Source organism: Lampetra fluviatilis, chromosome 5 (genome assembly GCF_964198595.1).
Source record: "Lampetra fluviatilis chromosome 5, kcLamFluv1.1, whole genome shotgun sequence".
Lineage (NCBI taxonomy): Eukaryota > Metazoa > Chordata > Hyperoartia > Petromyzontiformes > Petromyzontidae > Lampetra > Lampetra fluviatilis.
In genome coordinates, this window is record NC_136279.1 from 12,005,673 (window position 1) to 12,022,058 (window position 16,386).

The 16,386-nt window shown below is 41.3% G+C and overlaps 1 long non-coding RNA gene across 1 annotated transcript in view; it reads right to left on the minus strand.

Moving 5' to 3' along the window:
• LOC144932231 (uncharacterized) overlaps positions 1 to 16,386 on the minus strand; it is a 40,018-nt gene that overhangs the window by 14,173 nt on the left and 9,459 nt on the right. The window contains exons 3-5 of the long non-coding RNA XR_013636869.1: positions 12,206 to 12,284; positions 10,913 to 11,232; positions 9,900 to 9,937 (exon numbers count right to left, since the gene is read on the minus strand). This is a non-coding gene — a long non-coding RNA (uncharacterized LOC144932231). The remainder of the gene's footprint in view (positions 1 to 9,899; positions 9,938 to 10,912; positions 11,233 to 12,205; positions 12,285 to 16,386) is intronic.

Consider the following 16,386-nt stretch of genomic DNA (forward strand, 5'->3'; position numbering starts at 1 on the left):
AGATGTAATTGTATGCAGTGGCTCTGATGTACAATAACAGTGAGATAACCCCTCCTGTGTGTTTTCTGGGTCGCACCACGCGTTGTTTGGCATGAGGTCCGACGTTTCACTCCACGCGCTGGGAGTTTCTCAAATCAAATCATGAAGAAGCTTTCAGCACATGGAGTGAAACGATGGACATTGTGTGCGAAACAAAAACACGCGGTAACAATCCTAAATCACACCGGAGAGTTGTACAACGCAACCACGAAAACATGCACGCAGCAGTACTGAGATAACCTTTCAGTGAGAAAAAAAGCCACCGCAGTAAAGGTTGTTTCGTGTAAGCTTTTAGGAAATTAACTTTCTTTGCATTTGCTTCTCCAACATGCCCATGTCGAATGATCCAAGCTGGCCATGGATCTGCTTTAAGTGAAAAGAGAGCGAGAGATTGAGAAATATCTGCCGTCAATAAGTCGCTCATTATGATTCGAGTGTAGACCGTCTCGTGTTACGTCCAATTTTATTTGGAGCCTAGCGCCGCATGGGACGACTGAGGAAATGAAATACCAAACAGTGGCGGCGCTGGTGGTGGTGGTGGTGGCGGGATGCAAATCCAAAGGTAACGAGAAACTCTGCGATAAAACTGGGTTCTGGGCACACATTTGGCCGGCTCAAATCAGAAGCAAATGGCAAAATTGGCTGCTTTGTGTATGCATGCGTGTCCGTGGCTTGCACTGTATCATATCCTGCTTATATTGGGCTGGCAGCTGCCCAAGAATGAAATCAAGTAACTTGTTTTTTGGGGGGGCACGCTATTTAGTAGATGTGCCGGGGGGGGGGGGTGAATAGAGAGCGAGGTGGTAGTTGCAGTGCATAATCCTCTTTGTATCTTAAAATACATTACATTTTGTGCTAAAATACAGATACCTATGACGGCTGAAAACAAGAAACCAGCTACAAATACAACAAAAACGCAGAGGCGTTTAGTTATGGCTTCGTCCAATGTGACAGACAGCGTGAAAAGGCGACGTATTGGAACTTTCCATCTCGTAATGTTAAATACTGTGCACGGCATTGTATCACGTGACGGTGACAGATGGCAGAGGCTTGGGGAGGCCTGCATCCACTGGTGGTAGATGAACTACGCCTGATGATGAATATATATTTAATAGGTTATCACAGTTGCGTCACTAGAGGGGTGCTTGGGGGGTGCGGACCGCACCGGGTGACACCACCAGAGCGGGGTGACACCAAAATGATTTTTGATTTAAAGCTTTCGTGACTGCAGGGATTCATATTCTTGGTTCTTTCGGTAAAGTCACGTAGAAGGGAAATAATAAAATAATACAAATATAAAACAATAAAAATTCTCACGACGTTTCGACTGCAACATAAGCAACCGTCATCAGGTGTGAAATCCACGGCAAGAAAATTGGATTGCACACCTGATGATGATTGCTTGTGTTGCAGTCGAAACGTCGTGAGAATTTTTATTGTTTTCTATTTGTAATATTTTATTATTTCCCTTCTACGTGACTTTACCGAAAGAACCAAGAATACCAAAATGATTGTCTATAACATTTTTTGTTGTTGCAGTGTTTCAGCAAAAATGTATAATTTTTTTCATAAAAATATCCCCGTAGTTAGTTATAACAACAAACATTTTTTTCGTAAGCCCAGCTTACATGTACTGTATCAATATACCTACAAGGATAAAATTCTATGCTAATTTACTTTTTGAACCTTCTAATGGTCAGAGCTGTCGTTGTTACCCAACTCCAGTGACGCTTCGAGTGACGTGGTCTCGTCTGCACGCGCTACAAGCACGCGCTGCTGTTTTCGTCGCTGCTGGCGTTTTTATAGTCGCTGGATTTGTCAAATTTTCTGGTGTTTTAGCTACAATATTGTGGTAGTCAGCATTTGTGAACCGATGTCAATAAGCTTTATTTGAAGCTTTCGTGACTGCAGGAATTACTCTTTGGTTCTTTCGGTGAAGTCACGTAGAATTTCTTTTTTGAGAATGAAATAGTAATTAAAGTAAATATTGGAATTTAAAGGTGTAATTTTTATTTTGCTAGTTGTTTATGTCAGTACTATTGCCATTACATTCAGTGATATACGGGAATTATGATTTACCAGTAACATTAGTACAAAACACATTACTAAGGATTCTGTATGGTGTGGTTCGGGCGGAGGTCCGTGAGGGGTGACACCATGAGTTACCGCACTGGGTGACACCAACCCTCGTGACTCAACACTGGGTTCTCATCTCGCACTTGGACACACAAGTTACTGCAGCATATTCCAGAGTGCTGAGATTGAGATTGTGGTGGTTACTGTTTGCGTTTTTAATATTCATTCATGGAGTTATTAATGGTGGTTGCCATGTCCTGTGTAAGCAAGGGTGAAATAAGCCATTGTGTTACAATTAACACACTTTCCACGGGGAGTGCAGATTAGTGTATTAGCCACCATAATTCTTGTGTCATCGGAAGGCATCTAACCCTGACATTTCCAACGAAGGTATTCGTGACCCCTAACAAGGACATTGCTCCGTTAATTCACCAGCGCAGTTTTAATGAGACACTGTCACGATTTGGTGTACAGAAACCTTAGTGATGATAGCTTCTCCGAATCGAGAATTTTTACATTTATATTTACCAATTTGGCAACATCGTTGTACCTCATTACATATTTTCTGTACCTAAAGGCAGCACAGAGTGTGTTTGCAGTTGGGAACGTTCGTATAAACGTTGAGTGGTGAGTAAGCGGTTTTGGCAAGGTGACACACGCCTGTAATTCAGCACTTTGGAGGTAGGCGTTGGCAGATTGTGAAGCTTACTGGGCTGCAACGTGGTTATGATATGGCAGTAGGCAAATAGATTATTGTATCCATCTTTGCAGAGCTATGGGTATTATCCCCTTGTATACATAGGGTTCTCTAGATACACCAAATGTCTCCCTCATGCCAATCACTCAAGGCATTTGCCAACATTGCAATGCAAGACCCTCCTCCTTGAAGAGTCTTGAGACACAGTGAGTCTTTTATGGATAAATAAAGGCCATTAGTACTATAGTTTCTAGTTTCTTATGTTTCACACCAATTACAGTATATTCCAATTGTGAATTACTGAGAGCTTAGTGTTGCATTTCCTTGTGTTAAAACCCAGCCGTCATAAGGCTTTAATTGTCTAACATACACTACCACTGCTGTGCCCTTTCTTTATCTGTCTGGAGATGACCAAGTAATTCATTCTTTGATTTTCTTCCGAAAATATATCATTGTTTCCCTCAGTATTTAGGTTAACAAAACTAAGCGCGAAATGAAATCAGATACAGTTATTGGTAACTAGGCTGAGACCTTCAAACACACATGAGAACGTGCCTTATTATGTGGCTGACCAGGATCTAAAGTCCAAACCCACGATCTCATCTGTGCTGGCTCACTGCTCTGATATGGGCATTAGTTTCCAAAGACACCCAGCCACCTTCATGCTTAGGATTACATTAATGCCCAGACAAGAGGAGATCAAAGACAGCGCTCATGTAGGCGCTTAAATACTGACCATAGGCACAGATGGTCCTGGACTGCAATAATGTCACAATGGGGGGACACCTCCATATTAACATAGGCGAAGGTGTAGCTCTGCAACTGCGTTCTTAGACCACTGCTGGCAAAGGGCCCTCAACTAGAGGGAGCACCAGAGAGCCTCCCTAAGAGGGCATTTAGGTCTACTCTTTCATGGTGGCCAGACACTTTGGAAGTTGTTTGGAGCACACGACCTGCTGATCAAGTAACTGTGATGTCCCAATTGATTACTGCTAGGTAGACAGAGGAAGGGAATTTGAGAAACTCACCCCATGGTTTCAACTGCAGCGCCGAACTGGCGATCTCCGCATTGCAAGTCCAGTGTGTTGACTTCAGCATTACACCAACCATCCCCACATATTAACTTATTGGGGGGGAAAGGGAACTACTGCACTGTGCAGGAACAATTAATCTGTCTGGATTTGACTGTAGACGGGCTTGCTAAGACTGTCACTTTTGGGAAATACGTGAAGATTCATTGTTTAATTGTACAAATTAGAGAAGTGTGCAGATGAAATCAACATTTACTATCATCACCTGTCATGATTAAGTAGAATATCTATAGTCGCAGTTACGCATTAATGTCTCCAACAGGATTCATTCATATAGTCGTGTAATCTTAACAGATCGCAAATCATGCATTGTGGGACATTTTTGCAAGGCACACTCTGTGCAAAAGTTTGTCAAGTGTGTCAGATTATACCATATTTTTGAATCCTCATGTTTTTGTGCAAAATATATGCCATGTGTTACAGAGAATGTAAAAACAACGAGCAAAGGAACATTAACGTCAGGAGTGAGATAGTTTATTAAATAAAACGGCCGTTTTGTCCCTCAGGGGAATTATAAATTGTGCAGAGCCTGTTTATTTAAATGTTCTTATGTAAAAAAAAACGTGTTTATTATCTAAAAAATGATTTTAATGCACGTTTATTACCATTAGGGAATATTTATAAGTAGTTTCTTGCTTATTTCTTGACAGGCTGCGGGCAATAATTAAAAAAATTAAATCAAGGTTGACATCCCCTTGTTTTCCGTTTGGAAAAGCTCGTTGTAGTGCTCCACCGTCAGCACAGCAACACTTGAAGAGGTTTTACGAGCAACTTTGTGAAATTTTAATTCGCCAGTACAAAAATTGTCTTTCCCAATGTGGCAGTGCTCCTGAATATAATGTGAGGGATGGCACAGCATCAGATATATTGGTATAATGTAAAAAAACCTAAATAACTATAATATTGTGGAAACAATTTGTAAATGTTTTTCCCTTTAAAAACAGCCGCTTTAAATTTAAGGAATGTAAGGTCCAGGAGCCAAATGATAACAATTGAGCAATGCTAATATTATAACACAGTTACTAGTTATTCCAAGCTGTTTTGAGTTCTGTATTGTTAAACTATGTACCTTTCAAATTAAGGAGTAATCTGGTTTATTTTATAATGGTTCATGGCAACACCTCATGCATTTAAATCAACAGTGTACCGATTTGACATATACCGTACAGAAAATAAACTTGATAAATATAAATGTATGTTGATTAAATGTGACGACAATGCAGACAACATTTTATAAAGCATTTAATATTTGTTCAAGAGGTGAACTAGGGCAGGCAGGCAGGCTTTTTAGCAGCAAGGGTGTTTGACTGACAGGCCCTTTATTAAGAGCACACATGACCCCGTGGTATGTGAAAGCTGGTTGGCCCTCTCTCAGAGGAATGCAAACACGGGCTGTGTGAGAGATAAATGAGAATACGTGGGCCAGTTCTAGACACACATTGGGAAGTCCGGACAAAACGATGCAGTTTAGTAAATCCACATGTTGTTGTCGAAAACAGTAGAATGGCAATCTCCATTTTGACTGAAGTGGACATTTCACGAAAAAAAAAACTAATAATTTCCAGTAACGTTGCTTTCAGGAATAACAAAATGATGTTAAAAGTCTTAACATATTTTTAGTTTGCAAAGGGCTTTTAATATTTTTATTAATTAATATATATAAGAGAAATAATTGAAATTACCTTACAGGTTTGGTCAGCAAGACCAGGCTACTCAAAGATCAGTTATCGTTTTCCATGGGGCCATTATAGATTTTAGTCAACATTGGCGAGTATGAAATAAACTTGATAATTATTAAAGCCCATGAGCCAAATCATATATAATAAGGAGCATGTATTTAAAATATGTTATTTATGAGCGCAAATGTAATGTGCAGGGCATCTGGCAGATTAAAGAGTCTTTTTCCCTGGTGCTGGTTAAAGACAGTGTTCAACGTTGCTGCTTTAGGGTGTACCTGTTCAGGGTGCACCACACAATCCCCCAGTCCCGTCAAGCAAGGCAATCGTAATGTGATATACTGTATTGAACTGTGTTTGTACATTGCTTTGTAACAAAAGGAAACCTCAGAGCTCATGGATACCCTGGAACAAGGGGTAATATTATCTTGGAGGTTTTTCATATTCTTTCAAACCTTTTCACTCAGTATTAAAAGTTATATTTATATATATAAAAATGGTATAATATTGAATTTCATATCTGAATGCTGGCAAATATATAATTACTGTATCGCTGAATTGAAAATAAGGAATACTTCTTCTTTTCTACAGTTACATGCTTATTTCTCACATTAACATCATGCTAATCGCTCACATTAACATAGCCACTTCCGTGCCCTCTAATTTCTCACATTAACATCATGCTAATCTCTCACATTAACACAGCCACTTCCGTGCCCTCTAATTTCTCAGATTAACATCATGCTAATCCCTCACATTAACATAGCCACTTCCGTGCCCTCGTCTAGGAGGGCACTCTCCTAGCTTACTTTTACATGCTAATTTCTCACATTAACATCATGCTAATAGCTCACATTAACATAGCCACTTCCGTGCCCTCTAATTTCTCACATTAACATCACTAGCCGCGGCCACTTCTTTATAACCCTTGAACTACACTCATTTCAAACCTTTTAAAACAGTCTGCCTCAGCAGCAGACCATGCTTTCCCACCTGACGATGGATGCTTGTGTTGTGCCCGAAGCGTCGTGATTTATTTTATTTTATCTTATACCTACGTGACTTCACAGTAAGAACCAAAGAGTAAGGAATACTTGTCTATCTTTTCTCTATCTGGCCAGGTGGCTCAGTGGAAGAGTGAGCAGCTCACAATCAAAAGATTGCGAGTTAATATCCTGGTTGGGGCTTGACTCGGCCCATCATCTCTCCGTGGTTGATAAAATGTCTACCATTTCATGAGAAAGTCAACGGCGGTTTCCCTATTGAGAGACTCACCCCCCCGATTAGGGATATTAAATTTCAACAATGAAAACAAAGGGCACTTTATTCAAACCCGCCGCCTAATGTCCATTCAGCAGGAAACATTGGTTCGTCGTTCAACAGTCTGGGTACTCCAAGACGTCTGGCAAGCATGGTAGAGTCATCAAAATACCCTCCAGAGGAGCTGTCTTGGACGGATTCTGCCAACAGTGGCATAACAATAACGTTCATGACTGCACCTTTAACTTTTGTTCACGTAGGGCGAGCATTAGTTAGCATACTGCACTTGGAACCCAGGGGCCTGCGTTGGATACATTTCGTTTGACACTACAGTTCATTAAGGGATTCAACTAATACGCTCATAATATTGATACGAAGCAGCAGCAGCAGCAGCGGTGACACAATGATTAGCACACTCAACTCTGAACGCAGCAACCTGAGTTCAATTCCTGGCCACAGTTAACGTCGGTAGCGAGTGACATGTGAATTGGTCTCGGGTGCGACCCCCTCACCAACCCGCCCTGACCACCGCAATGACATATGGTCAATCATCCTTCATGACCAAGGCCTTCATCCAGCAGTGGATTAGCAAATGGCTATAAATTGTTAATAATCATTGCTATTAAGTTTAACAATTAGGCTTTTAACACCTTACATGAAATAAACGTTGACTACACATTGTCCCTCCAAGGTTGAGACATTGAGTACCTCCTCTTGCAAAGTCGACAGAAGTTGACGTTTGCAAGAAGCCCCTGCCAAAGGAATGTGGAATTCCCACCGCTGGCACAAGGCCACGAGTAGAAATAAGTGCCACTCCATGCTCGCTTGGGCACATAAACACTTTAACTTGACGTTGAGGTGCACATGTAAGTCTCCACTTACTGTACACATGCAGAGGGTATTAATCATTGCCAGGCAGTTTCGATTTGGCGCGAGCAGCCTTGGTCCAGTCTCCACTCGGGTCACATTTGCACTCGCCAACAGCTCTGTTTGAGCGTGACGTCACACAAATCAATTGTGATCCATCGGATTGGCCACTGGGGAGGGTCACATGCCCTTGTTGGGTTACAACCTCGAACCCGATCAGCACTGCCCAAACACAAACCAGGTTGGTCCTGTTACGGTCTTACAAAGCGAAAATGCGTTAAATGATTTTAAAAGCAGCCTGGCCTGACTAGCACTGCAGTGGTCTGGCAAGCGCTGAAAAAGTTCCTGCCTGCGGTGGGAGGGGGGTGTACACTTGCTCAATTGCAAATGCACATGGTAAACGCATGAGCTTAATGTATTAGGTTTATTTTTGAGTAAGAATCACTTTGGAAGATTAAATTACCATTGGAATGATTTGTGGGTGTTTCATAGCTTTCTTAGGCAGTCTACAAGCAAGCAGGTGTGGTATTGAATTTGGTATTAATGGTTGGTCAGATTTCCCACTTTCATTCCTCGTGTTGAAAATTTACATTCTTGACATGCCACCACATACCAACGCGGCTTTGCGCGCATTGAGTAACGCACATTATTTCCTCATCTCACACCTGCAGGACCGCAGAGACAGCATATTAATCTTGCTTTGATCTAAAGAACAGAAAAGACAGCTCAAAAGGATTCGTGAATTATGAAATCATTTTGTGTTACCTTAAACTGTGTGTGGTAGGACAGCGCGTTGCTTTTGTAACTGGATAGCACGCAAGTACACGAGGAGAACACCTAAAACGATTTATAGAACCCATACTCCTATTTTTTATTAACTTCGAATGGAATTAAATTATACTTTTTGTAAAAAAAGAAGACAAAGAAGGATATTGACTTTGTCCTTCCATTATTATTAAGCCATTGTCTGGGTAACTTGGCATCTGCACTGGGAGAATTATGTCCTTCATATTAAGCCCTGTTTGAGCCAGGGCTGAAAGAAAGCCTATTTAGAGTGGAAAATCTGCTTTGCTCATGGTACGCGTAGCAGAAAAATACAAAGCACATCTCTGGGGACTACGGCAAGATAGTTCTTGCCATGTTTATTCATTTTTTTTTTAATAAAGAGAATATTGAACACTGGACTTTCACACAGTGTGATGGTTTCTTTTTGTCTCTCTTCTTTTGTACATTATTGTGGTTCCCTCCCCTCCCCCTCGACTTCATTTCTTCTCAAGTATTGAGTATCCACATTGTCTGCAGTCAGGAGAATCATAGCAGAGCCTCGGGTGGCTGATTGATTTAATCTGAACCCTTGGCTGGCATGGGAATCAAGATTATTTGGCAGGCTCAAGCCTGGGCTGCGTTTTGTTTCGAGTTTAAAAAAGCAGAAGCTGTGGTTTTCTGCCGTCGGAATAAATGATGTGCTGCTGCTAAGGTCATAACATATTGTGCGTTTGTGTCACTGACTACTTTCCGTTTTTAGTAAAACAAAATATTCAAATCATGTCTATTTGGGCATCAGTAAGTATGGTAACGATACATTGTATATATAATATCAGATCTTGCTGAAAAACAGTGGTAACGAATGTTATTATTGTCTTAATGCATAGATTCACAAACTCAATAACAATGTGAATTTACAGTGTATTGATTACCATCAATTATTAATGATAATTACTTAAACATGTAACACTACTTTGACATAATCACTGCAAGACTTTAAATAAAATTAATTATACCTAGATAGGCACGAATACGATTTAAACATCAAATATGTAAACTGCCCAGGTCGCTCGGCGGGAGAGAGAGAGAGAGTTGCTCGCGATTGGGAAGGTTGCTCATCCAAATCTTGTACCACTTTGTGGCAAAGTAAAAGGTGGTTGCCCTATGGATAGAGACGTGCCCCCAAAATAGGAATGTAGAATTTGTACCCCCACGTTTCAGGAAAAGAAACACTGACTTAATTTTTTTTTTATAAATGGGAAAATCTGCTTTCTAAAGGATTTCTAATTCGTTTTGCCTAACGGCACAAGCCTAAGAAGAAAAAAAGACAACCAGGAATTCAATTTAAAAATTGTCGATGCCTGATGCTGATATACAAGGGATGGACGCTGGAGAGTGAAGTATGAATCACATGCTGGTCAGCAGTACCTTGAACTCCTGCCGCATTCCTCCAGCATGGCTAATGCCTAAGGAGTAGAGAGAAACGTGAGCAGATAATGTGACGGTTTCTTTCAGCATCCCTCTCATTGCTTGTGACCGTGGCCCATTGTAGCTGACCGTGTAATCAGCGTAACGACTGATCTCCCCGATGCTTGCTGGTGCTCCTTCGAAGGGTGGTATGTGTTTTTGGGGTGAGGGGTGAGTTGAAGGAATGGGCATTTGAGTAGGGGTGCAGGGGCAGTTGTTGAGAGAGGTGTTGGCCGGTCAGGGAGCTAATGAGTGGCTGCTATGCACAAGTTTAACTTAGAAAAAAATGGCAAATGCATTAAAGTTTCACGGAGCATTGTGAAGCAATGATATAGATTTGCTCCTGCATGCAGAGGCTACGTTCACTGTGTTCACTGATTGAAGACACACATTTATGTTCTACAGGGGTTAACACATTAGTGAATGTATGTGGAAAATGAATCAAGGAATTGGTATATAGTAACAATGTCTCGAGGAATATGAATAACTGTGCAACTCTGTGACACTCTGTGATAAATGTAGCCGCTAAAAAAGATGATTTCCAAGGATTAGACAATATTCATTTAAAAGTACAACCTTTAGGAGGGAATCTCATGTAATACACCAGTTTTTTAGAAGCTGCATTTCACGAAACTGTCTAAATAGTTAGCTAACTATTCTATTAACCTCTTCAAATGCGCACCTCCGATTAGCACGGTTGGCTAAGAAGTTCAACATACATACACTATCTTTGTATCGAACAATGTGCATATATATGTGCCTGTTAACAAAATGACTTATCTTTTGGACAGTTTGTCTTAAAATTGCCACTTTCATCTGAGAATTAGAAACGGGGTGACCATTGTCACTGTGCTAAATCAAGCCTGATGTCCCCAGTGTCCGATGTTTAATGCAAATGCTTAATCCTATTGATCCACTAATCACATTTCAGCAGTGGAAAAGCATCATATCTGACAAATCCGACTTAAGTTCACCTGCTTTGAAGTCACAGCCACTGTAATTACTGTGACGGAGCGCGGGCCGCGGGGATGCTGTCACATGTAGCAGCGCGGGGCGGAAAAAAGTGCCGTGGAGCGGCCACGGCGGAGGTCTGCTTACAGGGCCTCCCCTTCCCCTCCACTCGAGGCCGACCCCTCCATTCTTCTGAGTTTCTCGGGCGATGCATTTGTTCCCAAGGTAACCAATTTCATCTGAAGGTGCTTTGAAAGCGGGGCAAGACGATAGGGTGCTTCTCAGGGATATCTCGCCGCGGTCCTCGGCCGTGCACACTCCAGTAGTCCTCGTGTGCGCTTACCTGTGGGCAGGCATGCATTAAAAAGGCAAGCAAATACTCCCCAGGTCACCCACACTTCAGCAGCGCGCGATGAGCCCCCTCCCACCACCACCGAACGCCACCCCCACAGCTCTGCCGTGCTTAATGAGAATTCGCCCACGGTCGAGGGCTTTTTTTGGAAGAGCTGCGCTGTCACTCGCTCCGAGGTTAAACGCCGCCAGAATGTTCGACGGTGTCGGGACCCGTGCGGGTGATGGACCAATAACGCTGTGGTGACAGCGTGGCCGTACACAGCGGCAGATGTTTCCTGCTGCCACCAACGTATCTCTACCAATGCAGTGCCTGCACTCGATTGGCAATAGAATGGCAAATAGTATATGGAAAGGAGGTGTGTGCTCATTGCAGTGGGGTGATTTATTTTTTTATAGACAACTTTAGTCGAGTAATAAAATGTACGCACTTTTCTCCAAAACGCGTTAAGAATGTATCGTTGGTAATCTAAGTTGGGCAACGTTTTAAAGCGCTGTCTTGCGTTTTGTTTTGCATTCAGCAATATATGGAGCATGTGATATGCAATGTGTCCGAGCGGGTTTTCCCCTCGAGAAGATGGAGCAATGAAATCAGCTCGTGAGCAGGGTGCTGTGTGGAGGATCATGGCATCGTGGGATTGTAAGGGGTGGCAGTGGCTTGGGGAGGCCTTCTTCCAGCATTGTATTGACCACGGCTGATTAATGATGAGATGATGATCGTCTCAAGTGTATCATAATTCGAGTCTTATTATTGAGTGGTATTTATACTGTGTCGAGGTAATGCCACAACATTGAGCTGAAAACGAGTGAGATACAAAACGGTCACGTGAAGCGTGTTTCTATTTTGAAACTCTTTGAATAATTTTGACTTCGTAAAAACAGAAATATGGTACACATAATACAGACAAGAAATATAGCAAAATATGTATTTATATATAAAAAATCATATTTAATCATATATTCACCAGATAAGGACCCATTGAGACTTCCAGTTTGTTGCAAGGGTGAACTTGATAAATGTTGGGCCTGAATGACAGTGCAGAGCTATGAAAAAAAAGCAGAGAGAAAATCCACATGCACAATACACAGTGCTGGAAGAATATGGTTTATGCAATTTCACTTATAAAGGTAAACAACATGCAATGGAAAATTGAACTTCATCATGAAAAGCAATAGAATGGTTGTGATTATATTGCTAGTAGAGTGCATGCACTCTATTATTAGAGATAAATTGCGGCTACATAATACGTGTTACCTGCCGTGACATGGATAATAAAAAATGACATTGCATACAACATGGCATAAAAGCTAAAAACCCCTCAAAGAAGTATAGGGGAGAGGTGCATGTGTGGAATTAGACTGAGAGAAAGTGAAGAACACGTGGATTTGAGACCATACGTAAGTTAAATAAATGTTAAGTCGAGATCCTACGTAAGAAAAATAAATAATCGCATGAGAAAGGTAAGTTGCTATGGGCAGGATGGTCGCTAGAAGGGTTCTAATAGGTGGTGGCGGAGACCAATGATGGAGTGGTAGCCAAAGGAGTGAACAAGCCTAAGAGGCCATTCACCTTGGAGATTGAGCAATGCAATCAGCTCGTGTGCAGGTGTGAGCTCGACTGTTGCATCGCAAGATCGTGATAGATGGTGACCACTTGGGGAGGCCTTCATATAGCAGTGGATAGATCATGGCTGCTGATAGATACTGCCATGGATAATTGAAACATGAGATGCCGATATGCAATGGCACTATTCTGCATGCAGTTTTCCGCTAGTTGAACGTTAAGTCCCATTCGATATATATTCCCTTATACCTATTTAATCACAAGGAAATTAATGATATCACATTCAGACTTGACATATCTATATCCCATCGTATAATACTATGATGTAATGGGAAATGCACTAAGTTGCTTACGTGCTAATCTATTCAGCTAATCTTCATGGCTAACCAATATAATGCCCGAGTTTTTTTGACATGACATGTTTTTTTGGTGGCAAATTTCACCTGCTTTAAGTGTGGGAACTCATTAATTTGTAACGTATTGATGTCTTCCTGTCCCCTTTATCAAACTCAAGGCTTGGCAGGAAGCACGTTGGGTTTGCTGGCCACAGGGCAAGACACGCGGTAACTTACCAGGTGTCTGTCTCCTGCAACAAAAGCCAGAGGAAAGCCTCGGGACAGTTGCTGTCACATTGACAGCAACTGCAAATTATTTCCTCTCTCAAAAAAACATTAAAGTGTTCTGCTGGCTCCGTTCAAAGGCTATCTTTTATTTTTGAACTTTAAAAAAGAATCCATGGCATGCTTAATTAGTCGATAAGGTATGCATAGCTCCACTTGACAACATCATCGGTGTTTTGGAGAAGAAGAAGAAAAATAATAGGACGTATACGAATTGTTTTTAATGTGTATTGTTGACATTTAGTTACCTTTCATCAACCTGGTAAGCCAAGTTCAATTCCCCACCACATCTACCAGTTTACTACTCCCGCGTTGGAAATTAACAGACACAATTCCACTAAAGGTGTAAGACATAACGCACTGATCAAAATGGTGAAGTATGATCAAAGAACTCCCACAACCATCACGGCATGAGAAAGTCAGCAGTGGAGTAATAAAGGATTATAGATTAGTGTTGTCGTTTTATTCCAAAAATACCACCTTGTGGGAAAGTCAACAGTGATTGTCCTAATAAACGATTCACCCACGCCATAGTAATGTATCATTTTCACCACTGGCTCAAGGCTGTAAACAGGAGATGAGCACCAGTTGAGTCAGAAACCGTTTCGTCTTTTTGTCAATTCCAACATCAGGTTTTATTTTTGGCAAATTCCAATAGCAAGTAACACAAAAAAAACCTGAGTTTACTGCGAAGACGAACTTCCTGCCCTCGTGCGTTCGATTCCACGTAGCTTTCCAAGCAGGAAAGATTCTCACATTCCCTAGCAACGGCACATTTTAGCCACATGTTTATAGGTGGCAAGTCAAAATATTGTCCCAAATGCCTCAGTAGACAGCTTCCTCAGACAAGGCTGTCTGACTTAAGTTTGTTTAGACTACCACCAGCTCCACTGTGAAAGCATTTACCAAAGGGCTTTTTACATGACGCTAACAGATGTCAGAAAAGTCTTCATTGTAGACTTTAACAGGTTTCAACGATGAAAGTTCATACTTTGTTTAACATTTTTTTTTTTACCGAAGGTCAAAAATGTGACGTTTTATCTAACTGTCCGCTTGGTTTGTCAAGCCATTTGGATGACCATTGTTGAAAAAAAAGTGTGGTCAAATAAAAAAAACTAAAACGTATGAACTGTGAAAAGAGTTACCACTGCAGCCTCTACACCAAATGGGAGCTGGGTTGTGATAAGGAGGAGGAGGTGTTGGGGGCAGATTTGTTGTGGCACTTGTTCATGATCCAGCTCTCAGAGGTCATTTCAGTCTTGCCTGCCAAGGGAAGATTACCCCACCTCCTATTTAACAGCTTTTCCTCATTGTGGCCACACACTGTAACGTAGACAAAATGTCATATTTTGACAACCTTAGTGCCTGATCCACAACACGTCTGAGCTATGTGGTTACAGAAATATGACTAGGACTATCCTGAGATGTGTTAGTCATTTATGTAAACAAATTATTGTGGTCACAGAAATCTTAAAATAAAAATGGATTTTATCTTGCTTATATCACAATCGTATTTCAATGCTGCTACCAGCATCAGGTAACAAGATAAATAAATGTTCATTCGGAACTCTCTGCAGCTCGCAGTGCAATGGTCTGAGAAGATGATGTCAAATAGCTACTTATAAGGTCACTTAAAATAGCCTCACTGTGGTGTCACGTATTTTATATGCCCTGCAAATAGTCTTCAACGCATGCCAATTACACACACATTGTTAAGTAGTACAACTATAACTTATCTGAATTATGTGAAGAAGCAAATTGAATGTGATAGTTGTTTTGACAATGCTTAGACCATCAACTCCCTACGCCTGAGAATCTTGTTTAATTGCCTTGTAACTGCCTGCATTTGAATCCAGGACCTCAGAGGTGCCTGCTAACCCTGAGCCACTTAGCTACCCCACTGATAAAAATAAACATCTATTTAGTCTTGATAATGTTTTTTTCACAGATATAAAAAACACGAAAAGCATAGAAATCGCATCGAGATTAAATTGAAGATTACCATATTTAAAAAAAGTGTTTTTTGTTGGCAAAACTTAGCGGATTTATAATTAGGCTCAATGTGGGCCAGGGGGATGAGTATGTGGAGAAGGAGTGAACAGGAGAGGAAGGTGAAATCAGTCAGTTGAGGAGTGACGGGCAAGTGGTAGACTGCTGCAGTTTCTACAAAGCCATTGTTCTCATGCTTTGAGCTTTAACTAACATTCTTTGCTATAATAGGAGTAAACTTTTATTTCACCAGGAGATGTAAACAATCTGTTAAGATCACATGAAGCACCTTCCCATACGCAAGGGTGTTGTGGGTTTAATCGTAAGTTTCATTTCAAAAATCGTACAGAGTCAAACACAGCATCAGTAAGACAAATCTGAACAATGACAAGAAATCTTGATTTAAAGCTTTCGTGACTGCAGGAATTCATACTCTTTGGGTCTTTCGGAAAAGTCACATAGATAGAAAAATCATAGATCACGACGTTTCGATCGCAACACAGGCAATCGTCTTCCGGTGAGAGAGAGAAAGCTACTGAAATAAGGTCTCTCTAGGCCTGAGATTGGAGTCCCCTCAGGGTAAGAGGGCGGGGCTAGAGATGGTCTCCCTGAGACTGTGGAAGTGGCCATTGTATTGTGAGAGATTAGCATGTCAATGATGCATCGGTGGCAGAGCGAGTAGGACATCCAGCCTGTCAATACAAAGACATCCAATCTAGTAATGCAACTCAGAGAGTCAGCTAACATCGGCAGGAAGGATGGAAACATCACAGCAGGTTAAGACTTTACCTGGTTAATCACGTCCTTCCAATGATTGCTCAATTTGTACCCATATTCTCGGTTGAAGTTGTGTCTGTGTTTATATATTTGGATGGCTTCATAAACAAATCTTTCATGATAGTAAATAATGTTTTTCATCCCTACAATATCGCTTTTTGCACAAAACAGGGCCCCGTCATGTAAATTGAGTGTA